This window comes from Megalobrama amblycephala, linkage group LG20 (genome assembly GCF_018812025.1).
Source record: "Megalobrama amblycephala isolate DHTTF-2021 linkage group LG20, ASM1881202v1, whole genome shotgun sequence".
In the NCBI taxonomy this organism is placed as follows: domain Eukaryota; kingdom Metazoa; phylum Chordata; class Actinopteri; order Cypriniformes; family Xenocyprididae; genus Megalobrama; species Megalobrama amblycephala.
In genome coordinates, this window is record NC_063063.1 from 20531032 (window position 1) to 20549057 (window position 18026).

The following is an 18026-nucleotide window of genomic DNA, read 5'->3' on the forward strand; positions in this document are numbered from 1 at the left end:
GTTCATGTGCTTGTCGTCTCCTAATTAAGTCTGCTCTTTAAAACAAAGAAAAGAAGCAATACAGGAGAATGGTTATTATGCGCAAACAGTGGGAAACTATATTCATGTAGACACCTGAGACACATAAACACGCACATCAATCCGATCACTTTGTTTAGTGTTTATGTAAACACTACGTTTGGATTCATCAATCGGAATGAATTCATTTAATCAAAAGGTGTCCATATAAACGTAGCTACTGTTGCATATCTGTGTTTGTGCAGGTCACGTGTTTTTGTATTATTTGTAAGGCTGCCTTCACACTAGATCACACTTACTGTAATACAATGCATTTCTCATTGCTGCTCATCTCCAAATAAACTGACTTCAGTATATCCATGGCAGAAAACCTTTTTTTTTTTTTTTTATCCTAACCAGCTGTGACCACAACAAGTCGAGACATTGTTTACTCGCAGTGAATCTCACTGGTATAAAATCCTGCTCTAGTATTTCAGACTGAAACTGGATATTCAGAGAAAAATTTATAGTTATGCACAACGAATACCACAGTAGTGTTGACTCCATGACAAATTGCTTGTAATGCTCCTCGTCACCTTGAATGAAAGCTGCTAAATGAATCAACACAAATATAAAATGTATAAATAAAAAATGTAAGGTGGAACTTAATTTTATCTGAAGTGACAGGGAGAAAAAGAGGAGGCCTTGATGACATCAGCTGAAGAGTAAAGTTGTTTAAAGGCACATGTACGATTTAAAATATCCAAAAACCACTATAAAATTTTATATATTTTGTTGACTTGTGTACTTGAATTATCCCAGATGTTTCCAAGAATGTTTAAAACCAGAGAAATAAGCAATTTTAGCCAGGACACGGACCATGTCTGTGCATTGTCTGTCAATGACATCATAGCCGCATTACCCTTGGTTTCCGGTTTTACTTTGTAGAAACCATGGAAACACCAAAGATGCTTTAATATATTATATGTTTTATTAGCCAAAGGAACAACTGTGTGGATACATTTATAGACAGAAAACGAATCATTGTTATATACAAACCCGATTCCAAAAAAGTTGGGACACTGTACAAATTGAGACTAAAAACAGAATGCAATGATGTGGAAGTTTCAAATTTCAATATTTTATTCAGAATACAACATAGATGACATATCAAATGTTTAAACTGAGAAAATGTATCATTTTAAGTTGATTTTAAATTTCATGGCATCAACACATCTCAGAAAAGTTGGGACAAGCCCATGTTTACCACTGTGTGGCATCCCCTCCCTTCTTTTTATAACAGTCTGCAAATGTCTGGGGACTGAGGAGGCAAGTTGTTCAAGTTTAGCAATATGAATGTTGTCCCATTCTTGTCTAATACAGGCTTCTAGTTGCTCAACTGTCTTAGGTCTTCTTTGTCGCATCTTCCTCTTTATGACGCGCCAAATGTTTTCTATGGGTGAAAGATCTGGACTGCAGGCTGGCCATTTCAGTACCCGGATCCTTCTTCTACGCAGCCATGATGTTGTAATTGATGCAGTATGTGGTCTGGCATTGTCATGTTGGAAAATGCAAGGTCTTCCCTGAAAGAGACGACGTCTGGATGGGAGCATATGTTGTTCTAGAACTTGGATATACCTTTCAGCATTGATGGTGCCTTTCAAGATGTGTAAGCTGCCCATGCCACACGCACTTATGCAACCCCATACCATCAGAGATGCAGGCTTCTGAACTGAGCGCTGATAACAACTTGGGTTTTCAGCACTCAGTTTTCTGGAAGTATTCCTGAGCCCATGTTGTGATTTCAATTACAGTTACATTCCTGTATGTGATGCAGTGCCATCTAAGGGCCCGAAGATCACGGGCATCCAGTACGGTTTTCCGGCCTTGACCCTTACGCACAGAGATTGTACCAGATTCTCTGAATCTTCGGATGATATTATGCACTGTAGATGATGATAACTTCAAACTCTTTGCAATGTTTCTCTGAGAAACTCCTTTCTGATATTGCTCCACTATTTTTCGCCGCAGCATTGGGGGAATTGGTGATCCTCTGCCCATCTTGACTTCTGAGAGACACTGCCACTCTGAGAGGCTCTTTTTATACCCAATCATGTTGCCAATTGACCTAATAAGTTGCAAATTGGTCCTCCAGCTGTTCCTTATATGTACATTTAACTTTTCCGGCCTCTTATTGCTACCTGTCCAAACTTTTTTGGAATGTGTAGTTCTCATGAAATCCAAAATGAGCCAATGTTTGGCATGACATTTCAAAATGTCCCACTTTCAACATTTGATATGTTATCTATATTCTATTGTGAATAAAATAAGTTTATGAGATTTGTAAATTATTGCATTCCTTTTTTATTCACAACTTTTGTCCCAACTTTTTTGGAATTGGGTTTGTAGCTCAACACAGTAAGTCTTATTGTTTGAATCTCGTTTTCTTGATTATATTAATATAATATTCTATCGATCTAGCTTACTGCAGTGTGTAACAAGTGTCTCATAGCAGCCGCCCAGCAAACGCACAGTAACGTTATAACATCATTTTCAACACACTCAAATGTATCTAATATGATAAACAGCACTGCGTTACCCTAAATACGCTTGACTGGAAGAAGCAGAAGCGGCAACTGTGGCATAATAAAAGTTCCGCTGCTCTCGAGACATGTGACGCACTCGTCTTTGATTAGCAATCACTACAGCAGCCTCGTTCAGCTCCCACAGCACTCAGCCCTGCCCTGCTTCATACTACAGTAACATTAATAACCTCGTACATTAACATTTCTGCCGAAGTCCCGTCGGATTATTTAATGTTTCTCTTTGTGAGGTTTGGTTAGTGATGGCTGAAATGCATCTTTACGCACAACTGCCAGCCTGCATGGAGAGCTTCTTGAGACTCCAGAAACACCAGCAGCTTCAAATACCTGTTTGCTGCTCAACAGTGGCTTTTTTATAGCTGCCCTTTTAATACAATTAATTTTTTTGACAGGAACTTTCATTAATAAGCCTTTATCTGACCGAGTTCTGCTATGCTCTAAATCACTCACAAATCTTATGATAATTCGATAATCTCCATTCAGTTTTGACAAAATATTAGTTGTTTTCATGCCTTTTGCACATCATTGCACCAATTCATGCTTTTCATCTTCAGAAAGATATTTCTTCCTCCCCATATTGCATGAGAACTGTGACTTGCTTAATAAAGTGGAACAACCTCTAAGTAGGGTTTCCATAGACCTGGCAAATTATTTTGTCTGAGATTGATACCAGTTATCTAAAAAGACATGGATAAAAAAAATAAAAACAAACATTTTCTTAAAAAAACTAAAATCTAAATGTTTATTCTACTGAAATCTTACTGATATGTTACTTGCATAATAATTTGGAACGCTGTGTATTGTGCCATTTTTTCCCCCTTCATAACAAGGAATCCCAAACTTTTGTCAGCCAAACAAACCTTTTTACTTAAAATATTTACTTAAAGTATCACCTGAGATTTTAACTTAATATTCCAATAATTTAAGAATACATTCACAAGTTCACAGTTCTCTGATAATGGTTAATAGTCACATGACATGCAGGTAAACAAATAATTATTTAATCTTTAGTGTTTTATGTTGATTCTTTTTTATTTTTTCTACTTATTTTAAAGTTACATTTTAATAATTTAATTCATTATTAGCTTTCCATCAACTCACAAACTCTCTACAGTTCTCTCATGAACCCACAGAGGTTTGTAAACCCCAGTCCTGGAAACCCTGTATTAGAATAACATGAATAACAATGAATCATCACATGGAAACTAGAAAAGTGTATTAGAAAAATTAAATTAAGAAATCATTTTCATTTAATTTTGACTTTAAACATTAAATATATTCTGATTGACTATGATTTAGTTGTGTCTCACAGAATTTCCACTTTCCAAATTACATGCTGGAAACCTGTGACGTCAAGTCAGGGTACAGTTTTAAAACTCCAGCTAAAACCCACATACACATCTGGCTTTGCCCTGCCATACAGGAATAAACATTTTAAGTGTACATTTCCAAACTGCTATAATGCACGTATGTCGCCTCTCTGTCTTTTCTCTTTCTGAATCATTTGCTGTCATAAGTAGCTGTGAACCAGCCCTGGACGGAGTCTAAGTGAAAACATCCTTCCCCTGGCTACACGTCAACAGTCTTCCTCATCCCTTTTCGGATCCAAGACTTTCCCCTCAAAACTTTAACTATCCCTTTCCTCTTTTTCGATTCTCTTGCAGCATTCCCTCTCTGGAACCTGATCTGCTGACCGTCTGCTTTTATTTATTGAACAGGTCCGATTTCATGCCAACAATGGTGGGGGGGGGGGGGGGTGTATGCGGGAGGTGGGCCGCTCCCTGCCCCTCTCCACTATTGCAAAACCCATGCAGGCCTGGAAGCTTCTATATTGTGACTGTTCTGCTGCTTTTTATATAACTGTTGGGTGTTTACAGCACTGCCATTGTGTGTGCCTACAGGCACGTGAGAACTGCCTTCATTTAAATGCATTCATTTCAAAACAGTCCTAGCATGAGGATCATTCTAGATGAGCTCAAATTGATGTGGCCCACTCTTATCTCAGGATGGGAGAAAATACAGTAGATTTGGAACAGATCATGGTTCTGGGTATTCATAATCTCATTCAATAACAACAGGCAATACAGCCAATATGACTTCAGTGAAAGACGATATCTATTACAGGATGTGGGCTGGGGCCGAAACTGCCAGTCAGTCAATTACATATGGGAAATGTTTTTGGTTTAAAGGTAATCTAAAAGTGACAACATAACATCACAAGATCAAGAAACAATTCAAGTGAGCCTTCAAGAGAGAGACATAATTGGAATTATTAGTTGATAAAAATGAAACAAAAAGTAAGCTTGATGCCTTTCTACTCTCAAACTACCTAAGAAGGCAACTTTTTCCATGGTACAGACACAACCATGATTTGATCCAAACAATATGCAGTAAACAATGTAATGGGGAGAAAAAAAAAAAAGAAAAAAAAAGAAAAAAAAAAATCACACGGTAACCTACTATATTAAATCTTGCCAGGATAACCTCTTATTTTGCAAACTACACAAAATTGATCAATTTGTTCAGCTTGACATACTTTCAAAAGGTATTAATTATAAGACACAATGCAAGAAAAGAGCTTGTTTCAAGGCAAAGATATTTTCAATTTCTTGGTTCTACATGATTTTGTTTATCAAAGTAATAGTTATTCAAAAATGACATCATTTAGGAGACATTATGAAGACTACTTTCTATGGTCTTTTCCATCCAATTACAATAAACAGGACAGCTTTCAAGCATCAAAAAGGACACAAAAGCACCATGAAAGACTACAATAGCTTTGTGTGAGAAATAGAATGAAAATCAAGTCATTATTCACTGAAAATGTTGACATCAAATGTCCAATTTATGAACAAATAATTTTTTAGTCAGGTCTTTTCAATCAGTTGGGTGATATGGTTCACAAAACTGAATGATTTTGAGTTGAACTCACTGACTCAATAGCCACTTTTCCAGCATTGGGCCGAATGTTTCTAAAGGCCAGAACACACCAAACCGACGCCGGCGAACTAGTGGCGACGAAAGCAGACTGTGGGGTTGGCTCACGTCGACAGCGTCTGTGTCCAAAGTTGCCCTGACACACCAAAACGATGCTAAACAGCCAACGGCCAAGTAGCACGTCAGTTCTGCGCCTGCGTGAGATGAAATGCCTTTCCGAACCAGCAGGTGGCAGCAGCTGAACAGCCAATCAGAATGATCAGATGGCCCGACGGACCGACGAGCTCCGATGCCAATTCAACATTTTGGCTGCGTCCGAAAACCTAGGTAGCTGTCTTGTTGACTCGCTGTCTTATAAGAGAATGACTTGTACGCTAGCATTTGTACATGAAGGTACCTCAAGAAATTGATTTCGGACAGACTTCTGAGGCAGGGTAACAGTTTAATGATCTACAGCAATATAGCGCAAGCTTTGGTGAGAACTAAACAAATATTTAATTATCACAGCAGTAATTTCTCGATAGAAATGATATTAAAAATTGAAATATGTTGGTCAAAATCGTACATTTATACACAAACTGAGCAGCAAACGCAACTTTTGGACGCCATCTTTATTTTTCTAGCTCAACTGTCACAGAATGGAAAGCACAAGATTGTGGGATATCAAAGGCAGCTAAGGATACATCTATGCTTCCTTCAAAAATCGATCTGAGGGAGGTATCTCATGAGACAGGAAGTGAAGCTAACATTGGATTTGGACGTGCCTTGATTGCTTACTACTTTGAAATGTGTCCTCAGAAGGCAGCATTTTCCAGTTTTCGGACGCAGCCATCGAATCGGCCAAAAAAAGCAGACGAGGACCAAATTCAGCCGACGGTGTGGAACACACTGAGAAAACTTAGTCGGCAGACGAAGAAAAACTGCCCGAAGGCCGACCGTCGGCTTGGTGTGTTCCTGCCTTAAGAACGTTAAAGAAGGGTTCCAGTTATATTTCCATTTCCATATTTATAGTTTTTTTTTTTTTTTTGAAGCTTGAAAACTTACGTTTCCATTCAATGTGACTGCATGGAAAGAGCAACTGACTTACTACTTTTGTTTTCTACAGAAGAAAGTCATACAAGCTTGAAATGACATGAGGGTGAACAAATAATGACTGAAGAGTAATTTTTGTGAGAACTATCCCTTTAAAGCAGTATTCTATATCTCCTGTATATTTTCTTTTTATAACCATTTCTGTGTGTTTCTCAATGCTTCTGCTTTGCTTCTCAGTAGGTAAAGACAGTAATTAAAGAAAGCTCTCTCTTTCTCTAACCATTCTTGGCTCTTACATTTCAATTTTTAGAGCACCCTAACTTCCTCATTCCAACACTTTCTCTAGGTGCTATGTTTCTAGGCTGACTTCACAAAAATACAAGGGTAAGAGGTGTGTCTTTAGCAGGTCCAAGTGGAGTTTTAATGGGAAATCCAGGGTTCACAAGAGACTATGCATGGGGAACTTTCCCTGCACAAACATTGCCTCTTGAGGAGCACAACCCAGATGGACACAGTTGCTATGGAGATCAAGAGGTTTACAGGCCTGTGTGAGAGAGAACTTTCTGAAATGTCACATTCTCCCAGACACACCTCCCCCCACAAACACAACCTTGAGAGGCTGTTCTTTGTTTACAGGCTGTGCAGAAAACAATCTCCAACAGAGCATCTAATGAGGCTACTGGACTACAGCCCACCACTGAGTCTTAAAGTAGATCCAATGATTTGCAAAGAGGATTTTGATTTTTTTTTTTCCTCCCTCCATAGAGCATTCAAGAAACCCATGACAAAACTATCAAACAATTGTCAATGAGTCTTTTGAAAGGGCAAGAAACACCTAAAATGCCACCAGGAACCCCCTTTTTGACAGCAATGTTTCCTATTAATGGTTTAACGTTCAGAGCATCATGTCTGCATTAGTGAAATAAGGATCTGAAACAAGTTATTTATACTTTATATGGTGACTAGGGTCAACATTTAACAGAAAAAAACTCACAAGTATAAAAGACATTAAGTGAGCCATAGGGGTGTGAATCTTTAAGTAAACAGTGAATTTATTCGATTCACGTTTTTTCCCCCCATTAGATTCAAAAATAACTTGAATTTGTGCTAATTTAATGTTAGGGCTACACAATATATAGTTTCAGCATTGACATCACGATTTGCGCATCTGCGAGGATGCGTATCGCAGGATGTGCGTTAACAAGTATAGGAATCGCAGTTGATCTGTGATCCGTACGGACCAGACACCACGGATGTGATTCACAGATTAATTGCAAAGTTGAACCACCATAAAAGTTTTTATATCCGTCACTTTAAACATTCAAGTGAGTTTAAAGCAATCAAGTGCAAGAAGACACAAAAGAAAAGTCAACAGACACCCGAACACCGAATTCCGTTCTCCTTCTCGTCTTTATGTGCTTAAACAGACACATACACACAAAATTGTCACTTATGTCTTGTGAATGTAAACAACTGAGAAAGAAAATGGATGCATTATATATCATTATATTGGATCCGTGCATTAGCTCTGAAAAGTGACAACAGCCTAATAAAACTGCCGCTGTCAGTTTTCACTCAAAAATGAAATTTCTGTCATTAAGTACTCACCCTCATATTGTCCCAAACGAATTAGACCTTCATTCATCTTCAGAACTCAAATTAAGATCTGAGAAATCTAAGGGTTTCTGAACCACACATGGGCAGTAATGTCATTGCACGTTTGAGGTCCAGAAAGGCATAGAAGACATCGTTAAAATAGTCCACGTGACTACAGTGGTTCAACCTTAACGTTATGAAGCCACGAGAATACTTTTTGTGCACAAAAATAATTACTTTTCGTGCGTTCTGACATAAAACACGGAAGCATTGCACTGTATTCACTACGTCAAAGACGTAGGAGACTGACATAGAAGAGAAGAAATTGTTGAATAAAGTCATTATTTTTGTTTTGTTTTTGTGCACAAAAAGTATTCTCGTCGCTTCATAACATTAAAGGTGCCGAAGAACATGTTTTAAAAGATGTAATATAAGTCTAAGGTGTCCCCTGAATCTGTCTGTGAAGTTTCAGCTCAAAATACCAAATTGTTTTTTTTTTTATTAATCTTTTTAACTGTCTATTTTGGGGCATCATTATAAATGCGCCGATTCAGGGTGTGCGGCCCCTTTAATTCTCGTGCTCCACGCCCCAAGAGCTCGCGCTTGCCTTAAACAACATAAAAAAAGTTCACACAGCTAATATAACCCTCAAAATGGATCTTTACAAAGTGTTCCTCATGCAACATGTCTAATCGTAAGTATAGTATTTATTTGGATGTTTACATTTGATTCTGAATGAGTTTGATAGTGCTCCGTGGCTAACGGCTAATGCTACACAGTTGGAGAGATTTATAAAGAATGAAGTTGTGTTTATGAATTATACAGACTGCAAGTGTTTAAAAAATGAAAATAACAACAGTCTTGTCTCCGTGAATACAGTAAGAAACGATGGTAATTTTAACCACATTTAACAGTACATTAGCAACATGCTAACAAAACATTTAGAAAGGCAATTTACAAACACCACTAAAAATATCATGATATCATGGATCATGTCAGTTATTATTGCTCCATCTGCCATTTTTCGCTATTGTCCTTGCTTACCTAGTCTGATGATTCGGCTGTGCACATCCAGACGTTCTGCCCTTGTGTAATGCATTGAACATGGGCTGGCATATGCAAATATTGGGGGCGTACACCCCGACTGTTACGTAACGGTCGGTGTTATGTTTAGATTCGCCTGTTCTTCGGAGGTCTTTTAAACAAATGAGATTTATATAAGAAGGAGGAAACAATGGAGTTTGAGACTCACTGTATGTCATTTCCATGTACCGAACTCTTGTTATTCAACCATGCCGAGGTAAATTCAATTTTTGAATCTAGGGCACCTTTAAGGTTGAACCACTGAAGTCACATGGACAATTTAACGATGTCTTTACTACTTTACTTTCTGGGCCTGAAAATGTGCAATGACATTGCTGCCTATGCGTGGTTCAGAAACCCTCTGATTTCATCAAAATTATCTTAATTTGTGTTTCGAAGATGAACAAAGGTCTTACAGGTTTGGAACGACATGAGGGTGAGTAATTAATGACAGAATTTTCATTTTTGGGAGAACTAACCCTTTAATGTTAATCAAAAGAAAATAACACTGCAAACCAAATTATTCACGATTCCAAAAACAATGTTTCAAGATCAGCGCATATGAATTGACAGGATTTGTAAGTGATGCATTAAGAATACGAGTCAATCACGCCAAGTGGTCTCCCTCGTCACAGTACCCAGGACAACGTTCTTGGTTGTCACAGTCTGACTGACAATCTTCTTCAGTCCAATGCTAGTCTTAATTTGATTTAGGAAACTGAAACTACTCCATATGTACAAACATACAGTAGTTTACAATGCACCACACATAATACTGCTTTGACGTTGTCATTTTGGCAACACAAAGTCATATGTTAGCGCTGACTCATTGAGAGGGTGATCATTTAGATCCATGTGAGGCTGGCTCTGGATAGAAGAGCTACAAACTGGCAATTATAAACACAATAGAAGATCATCCACTGCAGGCCACAACTCATTGTCTTCTTGAAAACCAAAAAGACCACACTGAAATACTTTCCAAAAGGACAGAGAATGTCCAAATGTCACATTCATCTCAGATGCATTTCAATTGTGCTTGGCTTGTATCACCTCTGTTGTGGCGCTGCAAGTAGCACGTATGTAGCAGAGTCACATGACTTGGCTCCAACATGACCTCCTGTACCCTATTCTAACAAGTATAATCCTTCTTTAAGTCAAAGAGAAGAGGTCATGTGCAATACGAGCAACACAATGTCCCAAGAACACAGCTGGTGGTCTATACAAATGGCAGACATCATTTGTTGTGCGATTATCCACTGAATTTTAATTGTGCACATGACATAAAACAAACTGATATCTGATATGAATGACAGTCCATGGGCTGAGAGATGCATTGTAAGCTTACTCTTGAGTCGGAGAGTCTCAGGAGACCATAAGCTCTCTCGCACAGACGATGTGAAATTGCTATTCCCTGATGATTTAAGATGTCATATTTCCAAAGCAGTGTGAACGTCAGTTATAGCTGGAAAAGAATGCCAGGAATGTTCCCAACTTTCTTTTCTCTGGGCTACAGTGGTGTGGAGTTAAGTTTCTACAAGTTATGAACATAACCTGGACTCTACAACAAATCTAATCAAAATGACATCTGGTGATAGAGGCAGGTTAATAGCAGCCTGTGTAAAATCACAAATATAATGCTGAGAGGCAGTTGACATTTTGCAGGACAGCTGTAGATGATACAAACATGGCTATCATGCTGCCACCTCGTATAATATCAACATAACAGGCTCAAGTGACAAGTATGGACAGGGAATACTATATTAATAATTCAAAACCCTCCAAGTGTAACAAGGAACGTAGTTTCATGTTGGCTTTCTACAACCAGACCTACACGCTGATGCAGCAATTCAAATATATAATGAAATAGGCGCACTATAACAACATTATAATAACATATACAAACATTATGCAATTGCTATAAGAACAGCTTCACATTTGACTGGGATTTAAATGATTTATTCATACTCGGATTCTTGAAATACGGGACCAAACATGACCAGGATCTTTACCTGTCAGTATTTTAAAAAAGCATCACACTTTAAAATTAATATAATATAATATAACAAAATACAATAGAATAGGAATAGAATATATAGTTAATATTAAATTATAAAAATATTAAAGGTTTTTTTTTTTTTAATTTTAAGTCATATTAATAGCTAGCAATACTTAAATGGCTACTGTATTTAATGTTTGTGCAATATGAAAAATATGGTTATGCTGTCAACCCTATAAGATTTTGTCTTAGTGCGATAATGATGATTCAATACTTGGTTTGTCACCACTTATTTGTCAATACAATAATAATAATTTAGACTATTTCTGTAGTATAATGCTGCTGACCCACACTGAAGATAAAATTGAGACAAGTAAAGGAATCAAACCTATATTAATTCAAAATAATTACTTAATAATTTATTTATTACTTTGACAAATTATTGAGTACTGAGACAAAAACAGTTTTGTAGTCTTTTTTTGTCTCAGTACTCAAAGATTTGTGCATATTTTTAATGTCAGTTTCTAATACTGAGAGCTCCACAGAAAGGAAGGCCTAAACCTGTTTCACAGGAACTGAATCTGTCTGAATGACAAACAACACAACAATGTTTGATCACATATGATTACAGAACAGACAAGAGAGTACTACCAATAACCTTTGGGTAAATACAGCACCGTTATACAAGCTAACACCTAAACAAGTTTATTCTGCACTGATGAATAGCACACATAGTTTGCTTTAGGTGAATGAATAGTGTCCCAAAGCCATGCTATTGCTCCCTCAGCAAGAGAGGCAACTGACAACAGTTGGCATTTGACAGGTGGCAAGAATTAAACCTACAGGCAATAGGCTTGTGGTCCAATAAAACCTATGCTGTTAATGTTCAGCCTGACTGATATATAATTTACCATATTTGCCATAGATATACCATAGATTTACCATAGTTGCCACTGAGTCACGACATTTGAATGAATGATTCATGTTCTCCAGCAAATGTAAGCACACTTAATGCTGCTCAAAAAGCCATTCTTGCTTAAGTTGTTTTGCTGGTATCCCAGTCTGGTTACAGTTAGACTGGTGTGTTCACTGATTTTGGCAATTTTAAGCTGGTCAGGAAACTTGGCTTTCAACCACAGACATTTAGAAACCAGTTTACCTCCAGCCTGGCCAGAGTGTGGGATCTTACACCAGCAAAACAGCTTAGTTCACCCAAAAATGAAAACAATGTAATTTATTGCTCGCCCTCATGTCGTTCTACACCCGTAAGGCCTTTGTTCATCTTCAGAACACAAATTAAGATATTTTTGATTAAATCCGATTGGCTCAGTGAGGCCTCTATAGACAGCAATGCCATTGTAACTCAAGATCCATAAAGGTACTAAAAACATATTTTAAACAGTTCATGTGAGTTCAGTGGTTCTACCTTAATATTAAAAAGAGACAAGAATACTTTTTGTGCGTCAAAAAACAAAACAAAATAACGACTTTTTAACAATATAGAGATGGGCCGATTTCAAAACACTGCTTCGGAGCTTTACGAATCAAATCAATGATTCGGATCTCCTATCAAACGGCTAAGCTGCTGAAATCACATGACTTTGGCGCTCCGAATCACTGATCCGATTCGTAAAGCTCCGAAGCAGTGTTTTGAAATCGGCACATCTCTATATTGTTGAAAAGTTGTTATTTTGGTTTTTTTGATGCACAAAAAGTATTCTTGTCTCTTTTTAATATTAAGGTAGAACCACTGAACTCAAATGTTTTAAATATGTTTTTAGTACCTTTATGGCTCTTGAGAGTTACAATGACATTGCTGTCTATAGAGGCCTCACTGAGCCACTGGATTTCATCAAAATATCTTAATTTGTGTTCTGAAGATGAACGAAGGTCTTACGGGTGTAGAACGATATGAGGGTGAGTAATAAATTACATTATTTTCATTTTTGGGTGAACTAACCCTTTAAGCCAGCTTTTTTGTTTTTGTTGTTTTTCTTGTGTATTTGGTTCACTGAACGTCCCCTTCACTGAACTACTTGAAGCTTTGAGTATCATGGTCAGACTTGTTTTAGTTATGAAAAACTCTTAACGAATCAGTTGAGTGAAGATTCAATCAGTGACTCACTCATAAAGACACACAAAGAGTCTCATTGACACCTACAGGCATGACGGTGTAACCTGTTGAAAGAGCCAAAGAACGAATCATTTCAAAAGATTCAAAAAGAGTTAAAATCCCAACCACTAGCAGCTAATCGTGTTTTCTAACGAAAAAAGGTAAACATATCTGCATGTTAAACGTGTTTGGACAAATATATGCCACCAAATTCAAACAAAACTATGCAAATTTATGAAAAAATACCAGTGTAATAGATTCAAACAGAGGACTCAATGCTATACCTGAACCACTCGTGGTTTATCTTCAGTTCTGGGGATCTGGATGTAACCGTACGCTACTATTAAAAGAGTAGAAACTTCACAGAGGATTTAATTCAAGACTCCACTCACCTGCGAGACCGCAAACGCCCTCAATGCGGTTAGACAGCTTTGCTGAAAAGACTCGACTAAAAACCGACAGCAAGGGAACTTTCACTATCCAGTGGATGCTCGTGTGCTTTTCCCTTCTGCCATTAACGTTGTATCGTTCAACGTTGCTTAGAAAACAAACATCGGATTAGGCCTGTCATTACTCGGATCACACGCCGCAGTTGATCCGATCCCGATGGTCATCTACGCCACGGCGGGATCAGCTGTCATCCCAACAGAAGACCCAGCAGGCTGATCCTCAACTCCCTCCATGCTGACATCAACATCAACACACCACCCTCTGCTGACACAAACCCCGAGTGCAAGGCTGCCTTCCACATGCCTGAAGAAAATTCCTACTAAATCTGTAACACAAGGTATTACTAGTCTGTTGCCTTTTTAATATAAGCACAATAATTTAGACAGTTAGGTTAGTATCTTTAATCTGAAACAAATGGATAACGTTGAAGGTATTTTATAGTACTAGTTTGCAGTGACGCTAACGTCATATAAAGCAGCGGTCTGTTACGATTTATGTTCACCCTTTAAATAAAACTTATGTAGGTTACAAAAAAATGTTAAACTTGATTCACTAATCTTTTTAATAATAGATAATGGGTGTTTCTTCAACTATTGACACTTTTGGCGCTGTATAGACTTTAAAAAAAAAAAAAACTTTTGTAAAACATGTTCCGCCATTTTTGTCATTTTTCTGGAAGTCATGAACATTTGTCATTTGTTAAACATTAAAAAATATTAATAATTATATTAAATAAACATTAAAAATATATATTACTAGCAATTTATGTCCTATTTTCACAATTGATTTGCATAATTTGACAATTACAGCTGCAAACTTTAAAAATTAAAGTGGGTCTGTATTAACATTAAAAAACTTGTTACATTAAAAATTACATTTGTTGGGGAAAAAAAAAATATATATATATATATATATATAGTTAAATGGTTTATCTATATTTAATTCTTTGCTTAGGCAATCTTAATTGTAAACATAATTCATACTTTCATGACAGATTTTTAAATTTTAATATTGAATATCTTGGGATATGGTACAACAATAAAATTATTGTATTATATTATTTTGGTTCAAGGATACCCTGCATTTGCTCATATTAGTGGAAAGGACAGAGCAATATTGCTTTATGTAGACTCATCAATATTATTGCCACAAAGGGAACATAATGTTTTAAGACACAGCTTCAAGCCTTGTCAGACGTAATACTATTTTTGCTGTGTCTGCAACAACCACGACTTCCTTATTTAGAGAAACAATGAAAGGAAGCTGCCTTATTTGAAAGGAAGCTGCCATTATTCTGTGCATGTTCTTGTCATGTCCAAAACCTGGACTCAGATCACTTGATTCGGGTTCCCTTTTTAATTCAAGTGTCATCCACTACTAGTGCGAGTGTAGATAACAGTTGCTGTGTGGGTTTCATTGTCGCATTCAGCTCTGTGTTGTACGCTGCTCTGACACAACATGCCCGCAGCATCTATGAGAAAATGCCAGATCTGTCATATCCTGGAAGAATGAAAGGCTTCTGTTGTCCTCTCCTACTGTGACATTTTCATTGATAAAGACCATGTGAGCTTGATGCTCTTTGTTGCTATTCATTCTTGTTGATCTATTCATGAACTTTGTGTCATTGAAGCATTCTCATACAATGAAATCCTGTCACTTCATTGTGACTGTTCGGACAGTTTTTTCATGGATTGTAAATGCCAGCTGTTGATCTTCTGATTGGAAGCAGACCCCTAACAGTGGGTATAAATCATCATTTTTCTTGGCACGCCTTTTACACAAAATTTCCTTCAAGTGTTTCCAGTGTCATTGACGGCACGGCTCTCCAAACATTATTATTCTTGGTTATGAGAAATTAAGTATTGCTCATATTTTCCAGCTGCAGAGCCTTGTGCACAACATTCCTGGAGCACGTTTTCCTTTTTCCTGTTATTCAGAGGGTATTGTTATTCTATTTGTGTGTGATAACCAGGAAGAACGTAGGAATACATTTAAATGTTTACAGTATTGTTGATGGATCATTTTATTGGAGCATTCACTGTGATATTAAAAACATGGAATGATCACTTATAATAGATATTCAGTCTGTCTGTCTTTGAATGTTTTTGTACTATTCAAATAATAGTTTCACAAGCAGTTTCTTCGTTTTTTTGATGTGTTTCCTATTGAAGGAAGTTGGAGTAGGACATATCGAAGGGGATTTTAGTCTCACTTAATGTATGTAATGTTATTCTGCTCTTACATTTTTTGTTACTGTGTTTTTTTGCTGATTTTAAAATTGCTTTTTTTATATTCAATGATTTTCAGTAGAGAAAGAGCAGTGGTCTGACCGTACCACTACAGCACTGACCCCTAGTGTTCCTTTAGGTTAGATAAATATGAGCTTGCTTCCATCTAAGCTTCCAAAGTTAGACAGTTCACTTATACTTGACTGGAGAATTTAATTTAAGAATGAGATCCTTTCTTACTGGAAATATTAATTAGAAACACAATAGCTTATTTGAAAACGCTGTATGCAAGTTTCTCAACAAGAGCTTGCATAATCGAGAGGAGTGTAGTTTGCAGCTTGTAGTTTTTTTTTTTAATAGACATAAATAATCAGATGTCAAGATTTCAGTGCATTGAGAAGATGATTTCCAGATAGCAAGAACAATGCAGCCAGGATTGCTCCAGGAAAAAAATAAGGAATTCCAACATATCTGGGCAACTAAAAGCAAAAATTAAGACATTTACTTTATTAAAGGTGCTAAAGAGGATGTTTTGTTTTATACATTTTTGCAATATTACTTGAAACTGTCTTTACTAACTGATAAAAGACTATTTATTAGGTGCACTGAAAGGAATAATATTAATATACATCATCTGTGCACGAGGTAGGGCCTTAAAAACATCAGCCAATCGTTTACGTGATCATCGCGTAAACGATTGGCCCTATGGCTTGTCAATCACTGCCATGACGGTCCTTGTGAGAGACATGCGCGGATTGGCCCTCTGGCTTGTCAATCACTGCCATGACGTTCCTTGTGAGAGATGAGCGTGGCTGCGCGCTCCAGTAACTTTCCACACTCCACAGGCGCTGCATGCAATGTTTTGTCAGGAGACAGGAGTAACAACTGCAGATTATGAGTTACCTGCGGTGAGTCCGACATAATGAATCCACTAACACGACACAGCGAATGCCGGTGGTAAACACTCGTGCTCCAATACTCGTGCACGAGTTTTGGGAGGCGTTCCCTTGAAATGAGCTGTGAAGGAGGGGGGCTGTTCTTACGCATGTGCTCATTTCAAAAACTCAGTAACAGTCTTTGGTTTCTCAGTCGACGAAAAGATCCTATTTAGCACCTTTAAGGGGTCTTTGAATTGTGATGTATATAATGAAGTAATTCTCACCTATCTACCTATCTATCTGTCCATCCGTTCATACTTAAATGTATTATTCATAGGATAATTGCTCAACCATGGAGCAATTTACATAGTTGCAGAAAAGCTCTGAAGTCTTTTATGTGATTTTTTGAACCTCTCTATGTGATAATCATTTTAAATTAGAGTTTGGGATGTCCACAGATCATTTCAGTAAATCTTTGCATTCATAGTTTGCAGACAAATGGCCAGTGTTGGGGGTAACGCATTACAAGTAACTTGAGTTACGTAATCAGATTAATTTTTTCAAGTAATTAGTAATTACTTAAAAACATTACTTTTTCAATTTACAATAAAATATCTTACTTTGTTTTCACATTTACTGAGTGACAGCTCTCCTGTCCCCATGTCGAGAAAGTACATGTTGTGTGTGCTGTGGTTGTGCGCGCTGTGGTACAATAATATGATGGTTATTGTAGTTCTAGACTAAATGTGAACATGCAATTTACTCATCTCACGAAAACATTCAGTATTCCTCAAAATTAATAAAAACAGTGAAATACAATCAAAATTATATGCAAACCTGTAATAATTAAATATATAAAATTACACAAATACTTTATGTATTTACTCTCACTTTATTAATCAATGTCTTTGCTGCTGACTTTCAATTATCCAAATCAGCTATACTAATAAGAAAAATATGCAATACGCAACACAATATTATAATGCATTACTTTTAAAAGTAACTTTCCCCAACACTGTAAATGGCGAACTAAAATACGCCTGGTTTTGTCAAACAGCACATATTTACATGTAAAGATCATTAGAAGAAAATGTATTTCCATGTGATAAAATA

At 37.0% G+C, this 18026-nt stretch overlaps 1 protein-coding gene across 2 annotated transcripts in view; it reads right to left on the reverse strand.

Annotated features, from left to right (window-relative positions):
* Nucleotides 1–14070, reverse strand: part of LOC125256014 (dynamin binding protein) — a 58739-nt gene extending 44669 nt beyond the window's left edge. For both annotated transcript variants that reach the window (XM_048171641.1, XM_048171640.1), the window contains exon 1: nucleotides 13750–14070. The gene's annotated coding sequence lies outside the window, so the exon portion shown is untranslated. The remainder of the gene's footprint in view (nucleotides 1–13749) is intronic.
* Between the last annotated feature and the right edge of the window lie 3956 nt (nucleotides 14071–18026).